The sequence below is a fragment of the Tupaia chinensis genome, unplaced genomic scaffold (assembly GCF_000334495.1).
Source record: "Tupaia chinensis unplaced genomic scaffold, TupChi_1.0 Scaffold000489_1, whole genome shotgun sequence".
NCBI classification, from domain to species: domain Eukaryota; kingdom Metazoa; phylum Chordata; class Mammalia; order Scandentia; family Tupaiidae; genus Tupaia; species Tupaia belangeri.
In genome coordinates this window covers 1,214,514-1,230,762 of record NW_006160001.1, presented here as the reverse complement: position 1 = coordinate 1,230,762, position 16,249 = coordinate 1,214,514, and the positions used below count along the sequence as shown (strand labels likewise).

Genomic DNA, 16,249 nt, shown 5'->3' with positions numbered 1-16,249 from the left:
TTTAAAAAAAAGTTTGTATCTAAATGTACCATTTTTCCTTGCAAGAAATGATAGTCCAAAAGCTAACAAGAGAAGACATTGTCACTGAGAGTTGATATGTACTACTGACCCTGCCCCCTAAAAAACTAGTGGAACTATTATTGAATAACATTATAGAATGTTCAGTGTTGAAGATAATAGATGTCTATATCTTTGATTTGATTATTGTACTATATGTATCTTTTAAAAAAACCACAGTTCCCTGCATAGATGTACAATGATTATTTGTAAACCAGGAATCATAATTGCAAAAAGCTAATGAGACAGCATGAGAAAAAAGGACTCCATCATTGTGCCGCTGAATTCCTGCACAAACACTCTTACACTATTTATACCTTTCCAACAATCCTCTCTTATATCTTCATGTACTTACCCAAATTGACCAGCAAGGACTTCACTGTTTATATTTCTATCATTGCTAAGTTAGATTAGACACCTCTACCAAAACAATTCTTTCTTTATTCCAAACTAGTTTTTTTTTTTAAATGAAATCACAAAGATAACTCTTAAGCAGTTTGTTTCTTAGAATACAACATTAAGTGAGACTTTCTTGTTCCCATATGGATTAATCCTGAATTAAATCAACACTAGCGTATAGCATACCCAACGTGTGAACTTAAGGACACAGTCAGTCACTCATCTGAGTCCCTCCATGACTTCACCTACGATACATATGCATATAAATCCTTACTTTTAAACATTTTGCACTTTCTACTCAAGTGACATTACAGTAGTCATCTCGAAAATTTATGTGATGCTGGAAGACTTAAAGAAAATATTATGGTGCGGCTTCTTGGCACAAAAGTTCAAGAGACGCCAGATGCCACATGGTGCCTCACTGCAGTTTGAATCCCTGGTTTTCTGAGCCTGAAATACACCAACAGCCCAAGATCTGAATGGTAGGAGAAATGGAAGAAAGGGATCGAGATGTGACCTGACCTTCTAGAGGGTGCTCATCTCTCTCTTACTCCTTCTCTCTTTCCTTTTCATGTGCACACATGCTCTATCATGAATAAAGTCATCTGAACAAAAAGGATATTTAGAAGCACTGTGTTTTAAATAGTAAGCTATAAATAAAGAACCACATACATTAAAAGAATTATTTTAAGACATATACCGCACCAGGGCACTTTAAAAAGAGGTGGGTAATCTTAAACTTTTCCTCTTTCAAAACCAATGCAAAAAATATTGCCCGATATTTGCTTGCTTCTTTAATAGCCTGTCTGAATATTATATAAAATCCCAATGTGGTTTCCCTTTCCAGGCAGAGCTCCACATTTATATAATCCTTAAAGCCATGACTTGAGTGTCACTGTACCTTTCTGTAACTCATGTTTCAGAAACATGCTGGGTTTGAAGAGTTTAAAGGAAGGATCCAGATGCCTTGTAACATCAGCATAGAGCAGAGGTGTATGTAATGATTTTACATAGACAGGTGGAGTTATCTTCCATTACATTTCTGTATATAGACAAAAAATCATGGAAAATATTCTTATAGTTATGTAGACCCAACACAGGTAAGTTTACATGATCTAATTAGAATATGTTGTCTCCAGGTGGCGTTTCTGGGAGAACATGCCTTTTGATTTGGTATTCTTTCTACCTTAGGGTTAACATTAGTCTTCCACAGGAGACTTGCCATAGGCTCACAGCTCCATATCTGATGGGAGCTATTCTACTGGGGCAAGATATCCAGAGCCAAAGGGCACTTAGTTTTCATCATCAGAAATGTTGGTGACCTGCTAACCCCACTGGCTAAGGCTTCTTTTTTAGAGCCAGTGTGGTGCAGTGGTAATGCAGCATTCTGCAAGGCCAGAAGCCATGTACTAAGGACTGGGGTTTGGCTCCCTGGTCGATTTGTACATGTTGGAGTGCACACACACTTGGCTGGCAGAAAGGCTAAGGGGATCACAACAGGAGACCCTGATATTAGTGCTCGTCTCTTTCGTACATGAAAGAAAGAAGCCTTTCGAAATTTTTCTTTTAAACACTTATTGTTTTCTTTTGTGTGCTCAGTATATTAATTATCATTTTAAGGATGTTTCTTTATAAATTGGCTGATTTTTCTTAGCAGACTAGGTTGTTTTCAAATAGGGTGATTAAAAAAGGAATTACTTAAAAATCAGGTTTACAGAGAACCAGCAACTAGATAACTGGTTTTCTCTTCTTCTAATACCGGTCTTCTAGCATATTAGGAAGTTTCCAGAATACTAACAAAAAGGGAGGAGAGCTCTTCAAGAAGAAATAAAAATATAAAGTTAATTTTCTTATTTGGTTGTTAGTTAAGTTAAATAGGTTAACAGATAAGATGTCTCTGTGTAATTTTAGGTTTTGGTATGTCAGGGAGAAAGGAATCTGTCAACTTATCTTGCTTCTTGAGGTGCTATATTAATACTACTTCACTCTTGAAGATTTAGAAAACAAGACTCAAAAACTATTCTGCAATAGCTAGCCTACCTGCTTTGAAATTATGCTTATATTAATGGTTATAAAATGAGGGAACCATAGATGGCATCCTGGTTATGGCATTGGACTCTCATTTGGTTGACCATGGTTCAAGTTCCATCTCAGGAACTTACCTTAAAATAAGAAAAAGAAAATAAGTAAATGAAATATTCAAGACTAAAGCTTTGAAAGTGGGCCTAATGACATAGCTAGGACAGTGCTTAGATACCTTTTTATTATGCAACTGGCACAAATGAGGTATTTTTACCTCCCCTAATCCTGAAATAATTAACCTCGATAATCCTAGAAAAATACCAGTTTTTCCCCCCAAGTCTACCAAATATTCTTTTATCTAAAAGATTGAAATAATTAATGTCTTAATATTAATATGAAAAATAGCTTAATTTATATTGATTTCTATTAATTAATAGACCATGCAGTATGCTGTTTCTTATAAACTTTATACTGTTAACCTGATAAGCAACACACTCAATTTGAGTATTTTAAAAAGCAATCAGCTATGGGACCAACAGTTAGCGTAATGGCTATGTCGCTGGACTCCCACGTAGTCGACTGTGGTTCGAGTCCCGGACCCGGTGGCTTAAACTCACACCGGGCGCGTGTGCGTGCGTGCCCAAGATCCCTAGAGGAGAATGGAGGAGAAGGGATTGCGGCGTGGCCATCCCCCCTGGGGGGTGATTTCCTGCTTTCTATCTCTCTGTCTCTCTCTGTCTGTCTGGCGAGCGCACGTGCCCTATAGGAAAAACCTCTCCAAAAAAAAAAAAAAAGCAATCAGCTAAACAAATCATCAGATCATAGGCATCAGATGAATTGCTACTCAAATGACTTGAGTTGATAAATTTATTCACTAGGACAATCTAGTTTTTCTATACTATAAAGATTCATTCATGGGATCTGTGTCTATGTCTTTCAAAATCATCTCTAGCTACAGACAGTTTTCGAGTGAAACTAATATTGGATAACCTTCTTCTCCTTCCATATAAAATGAGTTTGACTTATGTTAATGGTGAGATTACTATTTAGCAAGTGGAGTAAAAAAGCAAGGAAACAGAAAAAAACCTACAAACTGTATTCTGTTTCCTACTTCTCAAAGTATTGGTTAAAAATTGTGTTGAAGGGACCATCAGATGGCGTAATGGTTATGTCACAAGACTCCCCCATAGCCAACCATGGTTCAAGTCCCAGACCTAGTGACTTGAAAATCATGCCAGGCACATGTGCATGCATGCCCAAAATCCCAAAAGGAGAATGGAGGAGAAGGGGTGTCACCATCCTTTCTGGAAGGTGATTTCTCAATTTCTGTCTCTCTGTCTCTCAAGTGAGCACATGTATCCTATAACAAAAATCTCTACCAGAAAAAAACAAACAAACAAACAAAAAAAAACCAAACCAAACCAAACCAAACCAAAACAAAAAAAACGTGTTGAGTAATTTTCCTTTTCAGTAAGTTATTATTTACAAACCTGCTTGGCACTCAGAGTGCAAGATCGAGGTTTAAATTTACGGTAAGAGGTTGGTAGGTTGGTTAAAATCTGAGTTATCACTGGCAAAATTGCCTAGTGTAAGCAGATGGAATGAGAGTTCTTGTTTTTCCATATGCCTGCTGGATGCCTACCATTCTTAGAAAGATTCATTACCTTTTTAAAATGACTATCACTGGGATACCACTCTAGTACATAGTTCTAGCATGAGATGAACTAATAGGAATGATTCCTTATCAAATGCAACTTAGAAGAGCTTCAACTGAGATTTCCTGGCCCTTTAGATATTCCTATTTATACTGAACTACAAAAAGGCTTCTAGTTAGACTACACAGAAATGTCAACATCAATGAGTTGCAATAAAGGAAATTTTCTTGGTTCATAAAAATATGTAGTACTTGGGACCAGCACTGGATTCCCATGTAGTTGACCGCGGTTCAAGTCCCGGACCCAGTGGTATAAACTCACGCCAGGTGCATGTGCGTGCATGTTCAAGATCCCGAGAGAAGGATGGAGGAGAAGGGATTGTGGCCTGGCCATCCTCCTGGGGGAAGATTTCTTGCTTTCTGTCTCTCTGTCTCTGTCTTTCTGGTGAGCACATGTGCCCTATAGCAAAAACCTTTCAAAAAAAAATATATATGTAGTATTTAAGGAAGATGTTTCATTAGCTTTTATGTTCTTTCAGAGTAGTTTCTTTTGTATTCTGAACCACTAATGACCTATTGCAAAATTCTGAACCTGCCAAGCAATTGACAATTTGATGGTCAAGGAGAACATAGGATGGACCATAGGATTAGATAGGGGTTCCATTTATAGCCTCCCTTTCTGATCCCCATTATGGCCATTAAACTTGTGATAGTCCTTGAAGCTTTAGGGTAGATTCACTCCACAATGGCATCTGCTCTTTAGAAAAGTAGCTACTAGGAAAACTGCAAGTCTTATTATGGAGGCATTTTTAGCATCAGGGAATGCAATTAGATCATTTGTTTCCTTAGCTGAACTCTAGAGCCCAATGCAAAGACAAGTCTTTGAAAGCTACTATTAAGTTCCTAATCCAATCTTTATTAAAAAGTCTCAATATTGCAGACAAGGAGGTTAAGACAAATCCTCCAGAAGTAGTGATCAAGTCCTTCCACACTCCAGGAAAGCCTTACAGTGCAACAGCATTTTAACTTAGAAAAGTGTTGCAATATTTTTGTAACTAGCAATGTACTTATTAACATTGTAGAAGCATGTAAATAATTGAAAGAAAAACAGAGAAACAACACTAACAAGTTAGCTTAGTCCCTCAAAACCAAGCAGAGTTCTACTTTTAGGACTAATTATCAGACTTGCGATAGGAACAAAGTTTCTTTCTCAGAGAGAATCACTGTAGTGTTGATGTTTCCTACACTAAATCCCACTCTACATTTGGACCCTTATCTAAAATTTCTCTTAAAGGGAAAAACTAAGTGTCATCCCCTTTGACTCTTTTTTTTTATAATTCTGCCAGATAATGTGTATGCTTACCAGAGAGCGAGAGAGAGAGAAAGCGAGAGTTAGAGAGAGAGAAAGCATTCCCCGTGGGGAATGGTCACACTATTGTTCCTTCTTCTCCATCTCTGCCCCTTTTCAGGATTTTGAGGGCACCCAAACATATCTAGTGTGTTTCTCAAGTTGTCAGTCTGGGGCTCAAGTCACACATCTGGCCATGTGGGATCCAGATGCCTTAACCACCAGGCCATAGGCTGCCCCCATGCCTTTGGCTCTTAAGACCATGTCAGCTGTCATACATTGTGCCTAGATAGAGTGACTCTCTCATTTAATCCTCTGGGGAAGCTACCATCATCCCAATGTGACCAAAGAGGAAACTGAAGCCCAAAAGAAGCAATCTTTTGAAAGTCACACCATTTTAGCACATGCGCTTTAACCTTACTGCTATACAACAATACAGGGAGAATTAAGTAAGTGCTTCAAAGATAGGTGGAATGTGCATTAGTCAGAAAATACATCTGGGAAAAAGGAATTGACAGCAATGTGTAAAGGATATTCATGTCTGTGTGGCTAGACTATAGAGCCCGTGTAGGGTTATACTAAGGAAAAAGGTTGAAAAGTGGGTCAAGTTGGATTAGAGTAGGTTTACAGCACTCTATTTTGTCTAGACAGTACTGGGAAGACTTTGAGGTTTTGAATGATGGTGTAGAGGTTGGGGTGGTGACACACTGAGAATATGGACTTGGCATCAAAGAGTCAGATAGCTTTGTAGTATGATAGTTGCATGAACTTGCCACTTTGAGTGATTCAACGCTGCTGGTTTCTTTCATTTAGATACTTGACTAATCTTTTGGAAACAAAGCCTTTTAATTGAAAGGTTAAGGTCTGACAGTCTCAAATGTCAGATTCAAGGTTATCCTATCTTGCCAAGCTCTGATGCTTAGTGACCCTCAAACTTCAAATAAACTAAGTATCCTAAGGTGGCTTTTTAAAAAGTCAAAGGCCAATTATGTCTTACCACACTTCATTCTAAAACTCCCTCCATACTACAAAAGGACTCCTTGAATGTTAGTTTTATAAAAATTTATATAAGTGAAATGACATTTTGAAGTGTGAACACCTTAAGACAAAAAAGGAACATCATTTTTGCAAAAGGCAGCTATTGACTAAATAGTCACATTGTTATAAGCTTCTTGCATAATGTAGAATATATATTCCATTTTCCCATTTTATGTATACTTCCCCATATGATTATTGAAAGTCTAGAAAAGGCAGTGCCAAGGAAATGATGGTTAAAAAGGATAATAGCAGGGTAAAAGATAGATCTTCTGCTTCTTAAACATTAAAAATATAATGGTGGCATGAGCCTTTCTATAACTTTAAAATTAAATTCTTGGCTAGCCCCATAGTCTAGGGCTTAAGAGACTTGGATACCAGATGGCTGATCATGGTTTAAATTCTGACTCTGATTGCTTGAAAAACACATTAGACATATGTGTATGTATATGTGTGCCCCTCAAATCCTGATAGGATGAAATAATGGAAGAGAACGGATTGTTAGTGTGAACATACCCCATTAGGGGTGCTTCCCCCACCCCTGTGTCTCTCTGCCTCTCTTTGGTGAGCACATCTGCTCTCTGGTAATGAAAAAAAAATTAAGTTCCTTAGACCTGTGTTAATTTGTCAGAAATATTTAAAATGTACATAAGTCTATAGTCTACCTTGGGCTTAGCAAAGAATCATGAAGATACTCAGATTCAGTCACATTTCAATTAAACTCAAAAGCTGAGAGACCTGGACCAGCAGTTGGTGTAATGGTTATGTTGCTGGACTCCTACATAGTTGACTGAGGTTTGAGTCCTGGTCCCAGTGGCTTAAAACCTACGCTTGGCATGTGTGCATGCATGTCCAAAATCCTGAGAGTAGAATAGAGAAGAGACTGTAAAGTGGCCATCCTCCCTGGGGAGTGCTTTCTTACTTTCTGTCTCTCTCTGTCTCTCTGGTGAGTGCAGGTGTCTTATAGCAAAAATCTCTCTAAAGAGAAATTTAAAAAAAGCTGAGAGCACCTACAAAGAGAACATGAGTATGATCCAAAAGCATACAGAATTCTGCTCATAGCCAGTTTTGAACACTATCATCTTAGACATCACTAACCAGTACTTTGTTATCCAAATTTGTTCAGAAAAGATCTGGATATATTGAGAAGTCAACATTAAGTTTTGAATCAAATGATAACTACGGTTTGTAAAAATTCAATTATGCTAGGATTTTAAAAGTTGGTCAAGATATGACCTATCATTGGTTTCCAGTCTGGGGTTCCTGGACACACTGCTGTCTGTACAGACAGTAATGAGCTGAAAATCTTATTTCAGCATTTAAAGAGCTTAAGGTGAAGGGAGCCAGATTCCACATGGCTAACTGCAGTTAAAATCCTATCCCTGGTGATTTGAAAAAACATGCCAGGCACAAGTACATGTATGCCCCAAATCCCAAAAGGAGCGAAACATGGGGAAGGGATTTCAGTGTGATCACACTCTACTGTGGGGTGTGTTCTTTCTCTTTCTCTCTCTGGTGAGGGCACATTCTTTGGCAATTAATACATAAATAAAAATTAATAGATATCACATCTTAACCTACAGTACAGGCAAATTATAAAGCCAGATTTTTTTGATTTGTACAGAAATTATGTTATGTCAAAAGAAATAATTATCCAGTAGACATGTCAAAGGTCTTGTCTATTTTATCAACTTTTTTTAGTTATTTAACAAACAGTTTGATGGATACCTTTGAAAAGAGAAATAGAAGGAGAATAGTAAGTTGTCATTGGATCAACTATCAGGATGAAAACTACTCACTACAATCGTTTTTAGCCAAGTGATTACAACCATCAAGTCACAGAGAAATGAGAAATGATGACTTCTCCGCTCGTAGAAGTTAAACCAATGACTTGGGAAGACTACACCATCTGGACAATTTTAGTAACAGCTTGTCTGCCTTTCTCAGGCCCTGAGCAGATATAACACTACAACATATGGATATTGCTCATTATAAATAACCTTTGATTTTTTTTAAATAGGCTCAGAACTGTTTTTCTTGTACCAACAGATAAAAAGGCAAATAGGCTGAAGTTTTCCATTTTGCTCGCTATATAATAAATGACAGTAAATGTAAATGAGAGTAGCTTGAGTTATTCATCTGGTCATCTGGTTACTGTTTACTGAACACCTAGTATGTGCCTAGCATTTCATTATACTATATACCATGGCAAAATAGGCATGATCTCTACTCTTGGGGCTTATAGTATAGGCAGAGGAGAAAGAAGAGAAAGTAATAATTACTGCTGATACTGTGGGTTTTGGAGGAAATGGGTAGAAAACCTCTTTGCCATTAGTAATGTTTAGTAAGAGAGAAAAAAATTAGCACTACTTCAAGGAATTTTATGTAAACTGCATTCTTACTAATATCAGACAGAAAGATGCAAATTATATCTTAAAAGCGAATTACTGTCTTTGACACTTAGATTTATGACATAACTTAAACATCCATTAGATTAGAGATATTATGTCTAATGTTTGTAAGTCTCCTATAATGATACTGGAATCTGGAAGGGTATCTGTGTGACCATGCCAGTGGAAGGGAAGAATTTTGTCATATTCAATGGTATTAAAGAGCATCAGTGATGCTGCCTGCAAAGTTCCTGAAAATCCAAAGTTGTGGAGCTGGATGTGGTATAGCAGTAAAACGTGATGCCTGCAGGACTGAGCCACAGGCAGGCGCTGAGTTCAAACCTGAAGACCTCCTGCGTACATGAAGAGTGTATGTGCCTATGATCTGCTTGAGCGGTATTACAACCTTGTTGGGGTTTGTGTCTGTCAGTCTCATTCATGGAAGAAATATATAATAAAGTATTTTTTTAAAAAAAATCAAAAGTTCTAAATCAATATTCTTTTCTTCAATATCAGAAGGGAACAGTATGCCCATTTGCCATTCAGTTTTGCCACATCAGTAGGGCAAACAATTTAGAGGTGAGACAAACCACTACATTCTAACGCAAGCATGTTTTATGGCATCCTAAATTACCAGATTTCCTAAGAACACAACCGTGCCACTTTCAGATCAAGCCACACTACTGAATTTTAGATTTAAATACAAGAATATTACAAAAGTAAAATCAGGGGTCACCAGAGCTGGTGTCTTAGCCAGTTACTGCATTACCAACAGAAACACCTGAGCTTAGGTGATTTTATAAGAAAGATAAAGACTTACCCTGATTCTGGTGCTGGGAAGTCTAATGGCCTAAGCCAATGCCAGTGCAAGCAGGACAGAGAATGAACAGCTTATTCTTTCTGTTATGGTGATCAATTCTCACAAGGCCTCACCTCTTCTCAAGAGATCTGAAACTCTCTGAATCCCAGGAGACACCATTAATCTATTAAAGAGAGTGTTGCCTCCATTTTTGATACAATCACCATGAACCAATCACTGTCCACAAGACTTCTTTCTAGGACACATTGAAGAAAGGGAGTTTTCATTTCATTTCTTTACAATACAGATAATACAATTAAGTACACATAAATTTCTGAGGGACATAGTCCAGACACAGCATTTGACTTCAGTCACTTAGAGTACTACCTAGCTATAAAAGCATTCGCAAGGGAATACAAAATGGCACTTTTTTTTATTTAAAGAGAAATTTTTGGTATCGGGTACATGTGGTCAGAGAGCAGAGACAGAGAGACAGAGAAACAGGAAGTGAGAACTCACCCCCTCTAAGCCAGGGTGGATGGCCACACCACAAACCTTTCTCCTTAATTCTCCTCTTGGGACTTGGGGTACACACGCATCCATGCCTGGCGTGAGTTTTAAGCTGCTGGGTCCAGGATTCAAACTGTGGTCAACTAAGTGAGAGTCCAACAACATAAACATTATACCATCTGCTGGTCTCCCACAAGGTGGCACTTTGTTAATGTCAGTCTACATCAAGAAAATGGACTTTGTTATCACCCCTAATAGTATGGCCTCCACAAATGTTGGGGGCATGAAGCGTAAGAGTCAGATCCAGAAACAAGATGGTTGCATACATTGTTTCTATGACAGAGTTCTTGTACAGGAAACTAAACATTTGCATCATTATATAGTAACTTGGAGCAGAATTAGAGAATTTATTTTGTACATGGATATGTCTATAAGATTTACAACAGTACTGCTCGTAGCTTAGCACGAAGCTAAGATTTTTAGCCTAGAACACTCTAGTGTTCACCTGTTTACTGAATCTGGCAAAACTTTGGCCTTCTATTTTTCAGAGTTACTCTATTTTCATACTTCTCCTCCCATCATAATACTTTTTAATGAGTCCCAGAATTCCTCCCCAACCTTTCTCATTAGTATACCAAGATCCTTCTCCTCAAAACTGTACCACTTTGTATCATATACATAAATCATATTTGCTAACTCATATTACAGTGTGCTTTGATCTTTTCTACACACATAGCATAGGTATTTGTTAATATACTTAAAATCTTGAAGTAAAAAATTCCTCTGTCGGATGGACTCTTCCTTTTATCTTCTCTAAAGTGTTCCAATAAGAATCTAAGTTCTAAGAGGCTCTAGTTGTAACTGAACTATGTAAATACATGTTGGAATTTTTTCAGGAGTGCCCTACCCACCTTCTAGCCTTCCTGATTTTATACTGGTCAAGTATCAGTGTCAGGTCCTCTATTCATACTCAAGTTCAGATTCAAAGTCCTTCTTACTCAGGCTGCAGACTATGCATTTACACAGCTACCTCCTCTCTAGCAGCCTGTCTCTTCCATTTTCCCTGAACAGCCCCATGGACACACCATGACTTCTTATGTTGCCTCCTTGACTGGTAATTCTACTGCCTTCACCTTCTTGAATTCATACCTATCATTCAAAGTCCACTTAAGATGTGTGGGCTTAGGGAAGTCTTCACTGACCTCGGCCATACCATTTCTCCACATTTGCTGTCACTTATGGTTGTCTTCTGATTCATATAGAGAACTCTCCCCTCAACTCAATAAAGCTTCTGTGGTCAGGGAATTATCTGCCTTATTTTTCTAGGCTCTATAAAATTTGCTAAAGAGCAGTACATTCAAAGCATTTGGAGTAGTATATTTACTCTCTAAAATTAGGTTAGGTAAATCTTTTCTATGCTTTGCTAATTTTGAATGAAATGTAGGGTTTCTTATTTTTTTTTCCCAACTGCTAAGCAATCTCCACTCAGACTCATCTTGCCATAATATTTGGGTTAAACTACTTGAGTCATCATTTTGTTTTCCTGCTTTAATGAAGATATCTGCTTAACAAAATAAAGATTGACATTTTTGCTCTGATGGCCAGGGTTTAATATAATCCAACTGTGCTTTTCAAACTCTGCCACCTCAAGGCTCTCTGCCACCTGTACCCTCTCTTGGTCAAGATGATCACTCAGTGTTCTTTGGGCACACCTATACTTATCCACTTGCCTAATTTACTGATGTCCTTCTACTTAAAGTAATTTTTCTCTTCCTTCCACTGCTTACCTAACTTCCATAGTTCCTTTAAAGGCCAATTCCATTAACACACTAGTGTCTTTTGCTTCTTCTAGACTCATGTAATAGCCTGAACCTCTTCATTACAATTAAACCATATATTGGGTGAGTAGTCATTTTCTCTGAGTTGTTGGTAGGCAGCAGTTGAAATCAATGTCCCTTAGCAAGAGTCAGGTAAATAGGTGCATCTATAGATTTTAATTACAACCAACTTCTAGTCACTGGGGATTTTAGATCAGCTAGACAAATCTCAAATCCCAAAGAATAAGTTGTCCAGCAATTAAGCAAGCATCTCTACATCAAGGTATCTTTCAGAGGACAGCTTGAGCATTCAATAAATTATCTACCTATCATTTAAATTCAAGTACATATGTATTTTCTGAAAAGCTTCAGCAATAGTTATAGCTTGGCAGAAGCCAATATTGAGTCTTCTTATTACCAACTATTGAAGAAAGAGCTTGTTATATTAGCTAGATATTTGTTTTCTACTTAAAAAATGGGATTGCATTGAAGATGTTAACTTTATAAGTGTGTGGGGAAGGGACAACCAAAAACTAAAATAAATATTGAAACCCAATGCTGATGTAATTTAAGTACAACAGAGACTTTCCTTTAAAGAATATTTGAGTACCTACTGTGTGTAATCTTGTGATTTCTAATATTCTCACCCAGGGTGCAATTTTAAATTTCCTTGATAGATTAACACCAAGCCCAAAGCCAATTGGTTAAGGCTTTTTTTTTTTTTTTTTTGGTATGACTGCACCAGCCCTATGACACATGTTTGAACATAGTGGTTTATCTCTTCTATATGAAATGGTAACAAAAAGCACTTTTGCATCTGAATTATATATTATAAAAGATTAGAACATGCTTTGCACCCCTATAAGATACTTAAAATATCAAAAAGTAAATGAGGTCACTTGGATGAAATATTTAGAACAGGGAGGGCAGTTGTGTCCATTAGAGTCATAATTAGAGAAGTTATTCTTCACTTTTCAGATCTTAGGATAGGTATTAACTCTAGACCCTAAGAAGACTCAACTGTCCTGCCCTAAAGAGATTTAAGTGGTACCTTAACAGTTAACATTTCTGTTGGGACCAGCAGATGGCACTGGGCTCCCTCATGGTTGACTGCGGTTTGAGTCCCAGACCTGGCAGCTTAAAACTCATACCAGGTGCATGTGTATGTGTGTGTGTGTGTGTGTGTGTGTGTGTGTGTGTGTGTGCCCAAAATCCCAATAGGAGAATGGAAGAGAAGGGATTGTGGTGTGGCCTAGCAGGGGTGATTTCTCTCTTTCTGTCACTCTGGTGAGCGTACATGCCCTGTAATAAAATTTCTCTTTAAAAAACAAAAAAACAAACAACAACAACAACATCAAAAAAAACCAAAACAGTTAACATTTCTGTGCCTTCACTGAAACATAGTTATACTCTCCAGCTTGACTGGAGAGTATATGTAATAGTGTCAAGATATATAGAAAATATAGTCGTCTAATTATTAGGCTGAATGTATTCATTTCTAGAATTTAAGTTGTCTGAACTCACAATAGAACCAGTCCCATAGCCTATTGGTTAAGAGAGTAAGATCCCATGTAGCCAACCATGGCTTGAAACACATACCAGGGACATGTGCATGCTTGCCCCAAATCCTGATGAGATGAAGAAATGGAGAAGGGATTGTGGTGTGATCAGGGCCCACTGGAGTGCTTTCTAACTCTCCCTCACTGTCTCTCCATCTCTCTCTAGCAATTGTACATGTCCTCTGGCAATTAAAAAAAAAATCATAAAACCCAGAAGCAACAAGAACACTACTTTCCAAAAATCAGCTTAGTTATTCCATTGAGAATATAGTCTAGAACAGGTATGTTTCTGAAGCAGCAGTGGCAGCTTTGAGGAAGTTATTTTGTTTGTTTTTATGGCTTCTACTTTAATTTTTTATAAAGAGGGTTTTACCTTAGGGCATGTGTACTTGCCAGAGAGAGAGAGAGAGAGAAAGAGAGACTGAGACAGCAAGAGGGAAAGTGAGAAATCACCCCCCAAGGGAGATGGCCACAACGTAATCCTTCCTCCTCCATTCTACTCGCAGGATCTTGGGCAAACACGCACATGTACCTCGTATGAGTTTCAAGTCACTGGGTCCAGGACTCCAACCATAGTCAGCCACTTGGGAGTCCAGCAAAATAACTACTATGCCATCTGCTGGCTCCTCTACTTTAATTTGAACTTTGAGGTCACTAATTATTATTATTATTATTACTTGCTAAAGAGCATATGCACTTGCTGGAGAGAGACAGAGAGAGTGGGAAAGAGAGGCACCATACCTCATGGAGGACAGTCACACCACAATCTCTTCTCTCTGTCTCCTTTGGGATTTTGAATTTTGAGCAGGCTCAGACGTGTACCTGTGACATTTCTCAAACTGCTGGGTCTGGGACTCAAACTATGGAATGGACCATGTGGGATCCAGCCTCCTTAATCACCACACCATGGGTTAGCCTAAGGCAACTCCTTTTACTGAAAAGGAAAATGAAGCTTATATGTCATGCACTTTGTCTAATAGGGCAAAGCTGGGTGTGGAAACAATCGTTTGTAGTTTAGAGCCCAAGCTCTTAGCCACTACCTTTGTTGTCTCTCAAACCAGAGTTCCAGTTTGCTACTTCTAGATCACTCCCTTGTGTTTTTCAGTCTGAAGTGTGATCATTTCTAAACATCAGTCTACTTGACATCAGTCATTCTTAGGACTGTTTTTCAAGGTAAGTGAGGCAACTAAAGGTCAAAGACATTGAGTCAATGCCTAAGGAAGGGCAGAGCTGCCATTGCAATGCAGATCTGTTTAATTCTAGAGTCTATGCTCTTTGCTTCACATGATGACTTTCTTCCTGGTTTCTACTCACTGGGAGTTTTTCCACTGGCAACTTAGCCCTGTGCTTCACATAATAGGTGCTCACTAAGCATTTGCGTAACTAGCAACATCCAAATCATAAAGACTCATACTTGAATCCTGGCCACTTCATGTTATGACATGGGATAGACTAATAGCTACTGATCCTTTGGAGCTAAGAAAAGTTATCTTTTCTATTCCAAGTTATTTATAGTGAAATTCAAATGGGAGAAAGGAACAGTGTTTCAGAGACCACAAGGCTCTATAAAAACAAAGTGAAGTTGGTTCATTTATGGAAAGACCTTCATCTGCACTTCTGGACATGACATGAAAAACAAAAAGTTTTAATAGTTTTGAGAAAACCATCTGGCTCAAAAGAAATGATCTAGTTTACTGGAATCTTTTTTAAAAAGTAACTGGGACAGTCTTTTAATGAATAGAGATTAATTATATTCTCTAAAAAAAACCAGCAAAGAGTAAAAGATTTGGAAATGAAGTGATAATATAAAACTAGAGCTGTACTGGTTTTCCTCGGATCAAGAAAACAATGCCTGGAATATTGGGGAAAATGCCCACGGTCTGTGCTTTTTCATGTTTCTGTATCCTGACAGTCAGTGAAACGGCTCTCTGTTTAAATGCCTTCGCTTCAGTATTTCCATGATCACAGGAATCCAAACACCTTGTGCGGCTTTTCACTGAACAACTGAATCATAAGACAACTGAATTATAAAAGTACTTTTGGATCATGTAGCAGGCTTGTTAAAATATAGCTGGACGGGCCCTTCTGGCAGACTTGGTTCCCTAAATGTGGATTGGGGACCAAGGATTTGCAATTCTGACTAAGCCCCAGGTGATGCTGATATTGGTGGTTCTGGGCCCACGCTCTGGACACTGACTGCCTTGCATGATTTCTCTTTAGCTGTGAAATACACACCAAGTGAACTCAGTGTGTCCTGAAAGACAGAATTATTTTGTCGAATGCAAACAGACCGATGGCAGTTGATCTGTCATGTAAGATCTGAGTCTGTCTCAGAGTAACACTGCATCACAATACTAGGGAGAAATTGGGTAGCTCTTTACCAAAAGAAAGCATTAAACTACACGACTATCACATCCATCATCCAATTCTCTTCCAGGTTGGATAGTGTTTGAAACCAGCTCTGTAGGACTGTTACTTCCTAGTTTACCCTCCTCTCCTTTTACTCTGTGGTTATCTGAAAATTTAAACAACAGCCCTGATAGAACCTGCTTCCTGGTAGTTTCCCTATACCTTACACTCCCTCAGCCTGCCCCATGCACTCAGAATTCTTAATCAGCTAAAGGCAGTTACAGGTCACTAGCCCCTAGCTAATTTGTTG

At 38.2% G+C, this 16,249-nt stretch overlaps 1 protein-coding gene across 4 annotated transcripts in view; it reads right to left on the bottom strand.

Moving 5' to 3' along the window:
* The window catches only part of DAB2 (DAB adaptor protein 2), a 60,611-nt gene that overhangs the window by 39,984 nt on the left and 4,378 nt on the right, over nucleotides 1-16,249 (bottom strand). Inside the window, exon 1 of one of the 4 annotated variants that reach the window (XM_006156296.3) lies at nucleotides 9,726-9,932. The exons of the other annotated variants lie outside the window; for them this stretch is intronic. The gene's annotated coding sequence lies outside the window, so the exon portion shown is untranslated. Of the gene's footprint in view, nucleotides 1-9,725; nucleotides 9,933-16,249 lie in introns of those variants that run through there. 4 annotated transcript variants of the gene reach the window in all.